The 8,071-nt window shown below is 47.8% G+C and overlaps 1 protein-coding gene across 1 annotated transcript in view; it reads right to left on the bottom strand.

Annotated features, from left to right (window-relative positions):
* Positions 1-8,071, bottom strand: part of LOC147904789 (Peptidase M20/M25/M40 family protein) — a 106,910-nt gene that overhangs the window by 47,248 nt on the left and 51,591 nt on the right. The gene's annotated exons all lie outside the window — the stretch shown is intronic.

Genomic DNA, 8,071 nt, shown 5'->3' with positions numbered 1-8,071 from the left:
ATATCATTTGTATCAGTGCTCCCTCCTGATTCCCCTCTCCCTACTTGCTGCTCTCCTGCTTCCCCTCTCACTACTTGCCCTTCCTTGCTGCTCCCTACTCTTCTTCCTGCTTTCCCTCTCCCTACTTGCTCTTCCTTGCTGCCCCTACTCTCCTTCCTGCTGTCTCTCACAGTTCTGAATGCTGTCAAAGAAATGGAGGATGCTTTTGAAGATATTTTGTAGTGCCAAAGACTACATCCATCTCACCATATGCCTAAAATATTGCCTTATGACAAGCATGGAAAAGTCAACGTCCATGATGCTGAACACAAGAGAAAACAAGAATTTCAGCTGCTCATACACAATCACCTCAAAGCATTGTATTCCTTCAAGGCTTGTTGAATCTACAAGCGTAATTACCAAGAAGTGGTGAGAAAGAAAGAAAGTTTATTAGGAGTCTTTGAAAGACCGAAGGGCAATATGATGAGACTAGAACCAATTAATTAAAAGGTGGAGCCTCTAAGCGGGCATCGGTACCATAGTAGGCCCAAAACATACAAAACATTTCAGAAACATTTCAGTATTGAAACATGTGTTTTTGGGCTCCCAAAAAACCCCCAATGTTCAAAAAAAACCCAATTTGCCCCAGTTTTGGGAAGTCTGGTGTCACATTGCATTTTTGCTGCCGTACGTCGAGGCTCGCCCATATGCTGAAATCGACCTTCAGCCTGTACATTTGCCTTTAGCCCGTCCAGGTGCAGCGCGGACATAAATCATGATTCATGATTCATGATTCCATGTATCTTTTTCAATTCTGTAATATGACCATTGATGCTTGAATCTACAATGATGTGTTGTTAATGTTCTGATTTAGAAATTAGTAATATGTTTCAAGCATCTGATTTCAAGTTCTAAGTGACATATCAAATGTCTGTGCACTATGTTTCATGAGTTTTTTTTAAAGTATTGGACTGCATAGTGGTAATAATCTAAACCGTTATAATATTTTTGGAAATATATATATATATATTTTTTTTTATTTATTTATTTATTGAAATACCCTATTATGCACGAAACGTTTTTACAGACGTTTCGGATTTACCCTGAAACGTTTTCAAAACTCCGAAACGCATTTCGAAACTTGGCGTTTTGAAACTCCTCGCCTACAGGCTACTGTGATCGGTACCCAAGACAAATACAACATAGTCATAGAAACACAAATACATAGCAATGTCTGAGCTGGAAGAGACGACGGAAGCTGTGGTGTGGCAGCACTGCGCTGATCATCTGGGAGCTGGTCAGGCCCAAGGAGCAGCCCGGTGGTGTATGAGGCTGCGGTGGCATGAAGCCTATGATAGAGCGTTGGCAGTGGTCAATGTGTGTGGTCCGTTGTCTCTCTCTCTCTCGTCTCCCGTCTCCCTCTCTTTTTCTCTTCTCTCTCTCGCGAGTATGCTTCCCTCTCTCTCTCTCTCTCTCTCTCTCTCTCTCTCTCTCTCTCTCTCTTCATTTCATCACACCGATTACGGATCGAGAGCGGGACGCGCAGAGGGTATCCCACGAGAGGACCGCCTTTGCCTACTTTGCAACTTGCAGGAGATCGAGTCGGAGGAGTACTTTGCTTTCAGATGTCCTATCTATTATGCCATTCGAGGCCGGTACCACTGCCTCTTCCGCGACGGATTCGGCTCCCTCCCACACATGTTGCAGTTCCCGGATCAGCGATGCCTAGCCGCTTTCTTACATGAGATGACTCGCCACCGAGATACCTCTCTCCGAGCACGGTGACACGAGCAGCACACATAGCGTGAGTACACCCAGCGGCCTATCACTGACTTCTTCCAGTCACAGGATACCTCTTCTCAGTCTAGCCGACGACGCGGATGTGAGCGAGAGCCAGAGCCACGACAACTGCGCTAGCGGACAGACTCACACATCCAGGTCCATGACATCTCGTCTCTGCTCTCTGCCCGCCCCACCGAGGTTACCGTTGCCCTCATCCACAGGGCCACCTGCCGCCCCCGACGACCGAGCTCGACTAGGCCGCGTGATGTCAGAGGCCAATCATCTATCGCAGGGTTTTTTCCGACCTCCCATTTGACGGCCCCTCTATGATTGGTCTCTGACGATCACCACCTGCACATGTATACTATATCTCCCCCCTCTGCCCCATTTTTGGTGCCCCCCCCTTCTTTTTTGTATCATCTGGAGGTAGACACATATTTTTTGTATCAGGACTAGACACAAAGTCCTTCATAACCTCTTTTTTGTAGAAACGGTTGCCTGGCCCGTTTTGAGACCGCCACCGTTATGCTCATTGTATCAGTTATCTTTAGTCTCATAGACCTTCACGGTCTCCCGAAGACTTTAATAAACTTTCTTTCTTTCTCTCTCTCAGACATTGGGAGTACAGGATCATGACCTTTGTCTCTCAGACATTGGGAGTACAGGATCATGGCATAGTAGGAGCATATAGAGTCGGGAGGGATCGTACTAGAGAGCAGCCCCTCATTATCAGATTCAGAGATGCCCAGGCACGTCTAGCTGCCCTCAGGAGGAGAGGGACACTCAGAGACCACCCACAGATTTCCATGGACGAGGATCTGACTCAGATACAGGTTGAGGAGCGCAAGGCGCTCATGCCTTAGAGAGATGCAGCCCGAGCAGTTACTGGAGCTCCTCACCTCGCACGGTATGGTCATTTATAACGGCTTGTCCAGGTGGCCACAGTCTTCCATGCCTACATTCTCTTCTGCTTCTAGGCGTGGTACTAGTGTGATCGACTACATCATAGGTCCCCCGACTCTAGTCCCTTCCATCCATAGCCTTACTGTTAGCCCCTTCATGCCCTCTGCCGACCATGCACTCATCCACTTTACTTTGACTCATGTCTCCCATGACCCACCCCCCCCTCGTTATCACGACCGCCAACCCTATTATGAGGTTCATTTCGACCACCAGTTCGATGATGTATATAGCCAGAACCTCAGCCGCCTACTCCGTCCTCATCTATTAGATGCTCTACCATCCACGCAGGACCGGTGGGAACTTGTACATACTTCACTCGTTTCTGCCGCTCACATGTCGTTCCCTGCCACATGTCATTCGTCTAGTCCCCCACCGGTTGGTCTTGTTCCTTGCAACGGTTGGTATGACGAGGAGTGTAAGGAACTCCGCAGGAAACTTCACCTTGAGACCAAGGAGAAGTCTCCCCTCCTTGCCGAAACCAAGAGAGACTACAAGCGGTTGGTTAGGCGCAAGAAACGCCAATTTCTAGCCCGGAATGAGGAGGAGCTGAGAAGCTTGCTTTTCAGCTGTGACTCCAAGGAATTCTGGAGAAAATTCTTCCGCTTGAAGTCTCAGAGCCCCCTCACAGATCCACGTGTCTGGTCTGCATATACTTCAGCTCTATACGATGTTCCAAATCAGCCAGCCATCGATTTATCCCATACCCCTAGGCCAGCTTCATCTAGTCTCTTCACACCAGAGAGTGTCCGTGCAGCAGTCCACCGATTGAAGAACGAGAGAGCTAAGGATCATGATGGATTGCAAGCGGAGTATGTAATCCATGGGATTGATGCCTTAGATTTTGTTCTTTCCCGTCTCTTCAATAAGTTTGTTTGTACAGGCCTACCACAGTCCTGGTTAGGCAATACCATAGTACCTATCCACAAGTGGGGGGACCCTATGGAGCCGTCGAATTACAGGACCATCATGATTGGCCACGTTATGGCCAAGATCTATGCATCAGTTTTGGAAAGCCGTATAAATGACCATGCCGAGACGACTAGACTCAGAGCCAGAGGGCAGGCTGGATTTCGCAGGGATCATTCGACACTTGACCACATCCTCACACTTAGGACACTGGTAGAGGAGGCGAAGTCACGAAGGCAACGGCTTTATTGTTGCTTCGTGGACTTCAGGAAGGCATTTGACACAGTTCCGCGATTCAGATTGTTTCAGAGGATTCGTCAGATGGGCTTCAGTGGAGAGATACAATGGGCTATCATGGCTTTGTATGAGAGGGTCACTGGTCGGGTTCGGACACGTGAGGGGCTCTCAGAGGAGGTATGCAGCACGATTGGGGTGAAGCAGGGTTGCCCGCTCTCTCCTACTCTCTTTGGATTATATATTGATGAGCTAGAGATGTTTGTACAGATGACAGGCGGTGTGGGCTCTACTCTCTCAGGATCCTCCATTCCTATCCTCCTGTATGCGGACGATGTGGTTCTCATTTCCTCTACTGCTCAGGGCCTCCAGGCACATATTGAGGCACTCCGCAGGTTTTGCCAGGACAGGGGGTTGATCGTAAACCTTGGCAAGACCAAGGTTATGGTTTTCAACACCTCTGATCGTATTTACAACACGGATGAGTTTTGCTTCACTTATGACGGACAGCCCATTGAGCTTGTTAGAGAGTACACTTATTTGGGGGCAGTTTTCAGGGGACCGGTCTTCACCATGACATATGCAGCACGAGATAGGATTAGTAAAGGGTATGCTTCGCTGGCTCATCTTGAGCGTCAGTGTTTTCAGTCCCACTTTCAGCATCCCGATACGAAATCCTTGCTTTTTGATACATTAGTGAGACCAGCTGCGATGTATGCAGCTCCTTTCTGGGCAGGAGACCTCGGCGCTGCAGATTGGAGACGAGTAGAGAGGTTACAGATCATCATGTTCTCTCGGCTCATTAGGGCCAAGGCTACAGTTCCGCACGAGATCATGCTAGCAGAGTTTGGAGCTACTCCCCTTGCATTGGATGCAGCGTTTCAATGTTAGGGAGTTTGGAGACTCAGCAGCAGGCAGAGCTCGGTTGCCATGGTTAGCACTTGCATCTTCTATGGAGTTGGCACGATCTGGGGCCCGATACTGCTGGTACTTCAGACTCACTAGGTGGCTCACATCTCTTGGACTAGACATGGATAGACTGCCTCCCTTCCGATACAGCATGGATGCCCCTCATCTCGAGTTGACTCGCCACGAGCTTAGCCAGGTCACGAGAGCAGACTTGCTGCAGCTTCATACGTATTGCACTTGGATTTATCCCACGCAGCTTCCGACGAAGATGGCCACATATCGTGACCACTTCCTTCGGATCTTAGAGGATGGGTTTGTCATTCCACCAGGTTATACAGGTATCCACATGTCCCACTCACTGAGGATTGCCCTTGGCCAGCTTAGAGTCTCTTCGCATCAGCTCGAGATAGAGGCTGGTAGGATGCGACGCATGGAGGATGGACGGCGACTAGGCCGAGAGACCAGGATCTGCCCTTGTTGCACCATGGGAGAGGTGGAGTCAGAGGAGCACTTCATTTGCAGATGCCCGCTATATTATGAGCTCAGAGGTAGATTCCACTGTCTCTTCACGGATGGCTTTGGACCTCTCTCACGAGTGATGGACTACGAGGATCAGCATTGCCTAGCTCTTTATGTCAGGGAGGCCACTATGCTTCGACGAGACTACCTCAGAGACCATCAGCACAGACCGGAGCGTGATAGAGCCCAGCCTGATAGAGCTCAGGCACACGCTATACCAGAGGACAGAGACCAGGAGGAGCATGAGGAGGTCAGAGCTCACACAGGACACATGCCTCCACCCTGTGGATGTACATATGAGATGGTTTGTAGACGACGCAGGATCTTGTTACATAGGGGACGTACTCGCCGCTTCATCTCCAGACGATCCAGGATGATGGCAGCTTTTCAGAGGAGACTTACTCATGGAGATCTCGCCCCACCAGCCGCTCACCTCACCTTTGCTCAGATTTGTACTCTCATAGCAGGAGGCAGAGTCGATGGATAGGATTTCCAGTATTATTTTGGTTCTCAGACTCCATGACACCTGGACTTGTATCTTTGCATTGGCATATTGTACTCATCCCCCCATTTTGCACCCAGGGGCGGTTTTCTTGCATCTAGTTTACTTTGTATTTAGGCTCAGATTTGACATTATGTACTTTCACTTTCATTGTATTGCGTAGCACTTAGATGATATTCGACGATGCCTCTTCTTTGTGGCACGTTGATTTTGTGCTATCTTGTATGCAGAGTTCTTGATGTCCCATGGGCCCATTTTGGCCTTTAGTGGACAATAATACACTTTCTTTCTTTCTTTCTTTCTCTCTCTCTCTCTCTCTCTCTCTCTCTCTCTCTCTCTCTCTCTGTGTCCCCTCTCCTCTCCATTTCCTCTCTCTCTCTCTCTCTCTCTCTCTCTCTCTCTCTCTCTCTCCTATCCTCTTCATTTCCTCTCTCTCTCTCTCTCTCCCCTCCTCTCTCTCTCTCTCTCTCTCTCTCTCTCTCGCGTTGTTGGCGGTAGCGGCACTCTCTCCCTTGGCCCTGTGTCAGACAAGTGCCACCGTCACTCCCGTCGGTCATGTCTCTGGTCTAGCGAACATGGAGGGAAGTTTAAAGCAACAAATGCAACACTTATGCAAAAAATGAAAGAAAAGGGAAATGAGACACATGAAAAGGATGCAATAGAAATGGAATTCAAGTTGTCACAAAATGCTTTGAACTAGATCTCAACCCTACAATGCAGCCAAGGGAAAGGGGGGGGCAAGACAGAGAGGAGTTGGCCAGTGCATCATCCGTAGTGATTGCAGAGTTGATAGAAGCAAGTTGAGTCATGAGACTCCGCATGTGATTGACATGGGCAGCCAAGGGAGTGCCACTAGCCATCTTCAATTCAAAGAAAGCAATCTTAAGTGACAATTTTGAGATGTGAGAGCTAGCACCAAAAAGAATATCAAGCTTTTGCCAAGCTTCAGAAGGAGACTCCATATCAGAAATGTGATGAATATAGTCATCTCCTAAGCCAAGAGCAATAATGCCATAGGCTTTCTCCTCTTTAGCAGGATCTCATGCCGGGCGTGTAGGAGCTGAGGATTCTCCAGCATTAGAGGCTGTTGAAGAAGAAGTTGAAGCAGGTTTGACAAGCCCCCAGAGGTTTTCCCTCATCAATGCAAACTTAATTTTCATCTGCCATGTGTGAAAGCCTTTACCATTGAACTTATCAATATGCAAGAAGGTAGCCATGAGAGGGTCTAACCCAAACTGGGCAGTGTCTACTCTCTTACAAGGCTAGAAAAAACTGAAAAGCTTCAAAGTATAAGCATTTGGTGTAGAAAAGACTTGTAACCAAATTCCATAATAAAAATCATAGTGGAAATGATACTTCAACTTGCATGCTTCATAGAGGTGGCTAAATGAAAGTATTCCGAGCAAATCCAGGTATAGAAACCTAAAAGAAAGTTGTAGCCACAATTGTACTGATGCTATTCAACACTTTAAAATATCAGAAATGCCAAAGTAGCATCTAATGTAGCACCAAATTCACAACACTGTCAAAACTGTCCAAAACAGAGGCCTGATCTTTGAGGGCTTGTATCTCACTCTTCAAGACAAAGAAAAGAGGGCTTTTTAGGTAGAAATAAAGCTGGTATACCAAAGAAGAGCCACTGAAGAGGAAAGTCAAAATGCATGCCAAGTCACGTCACCATAGCCAAGAGCTTGATTGTCGACTGGTTTTTTCGCATTTGCTCCCTCCTTGGTGGACCATTTCACTTAAAATTTGGACAGGGGCTAGCTCATGTTGTTGTGCAACCGTGGCTCAGAGGAATTTTGAAATGGTTGCTCCAACAAGTTGTATTGCACGAAATGGCGTCAGAAAGAAAGCAGCTGTTACGCGGGTCTGAGGGCCCCATTCCCTAATTGCTTTGACGTGGGAGGTCGCCTATATGAAGGGTCTCTCTAGCCAAAAGGACTCTGGGAGAAGTTGCCTATAGATGGAGAATTCAGCCTTCCAAGTGGTTGGCCAGAAAGGGGCAAAATGGAGAGGAAGGTGGGGAAGAAGAAGAAGAAGATGATGACATGGCATAAATGGGCTCAAGGAGGATCATAGTGCTCTGATACCATGTTGGAGAAGTGAAAGGAAAGCATGGAGCTGAACACAAAACAAGAGAATGCTTATAGAATGAAGAAGGGTGAGGTCTATATGTAGGCACCTCTACATGAGCCACCAAGCTCCACAATCATCTCCTCAATCAGCTCCTAGAATCTCTCAATCAGCCTATGTGGCATCTACCACCACCTAACA

Source organism: Dipteris shenzhenensis, chromosome 2 (genome assembly GCF_047967505.1).
Source record: "Dipteris shenzhenensis isolate YYH24624 ecotype China chromosome 2, Dip_SZ_1.0, whole genome shotgun sequence".
Classification (NCBI taxonomy): domain Eukaryota; kingdom Viridiplantae; phylum Streptophyta; class Polypodiopsida; order Gleicheniales; family Dipteridaceae; genus Dipteris; species Dipteris shenzhenensis.
Note: the sequence above shows the minus strand (reverse complement) of the source record. Positions and strands in the feature narration are given on the sequence as shown.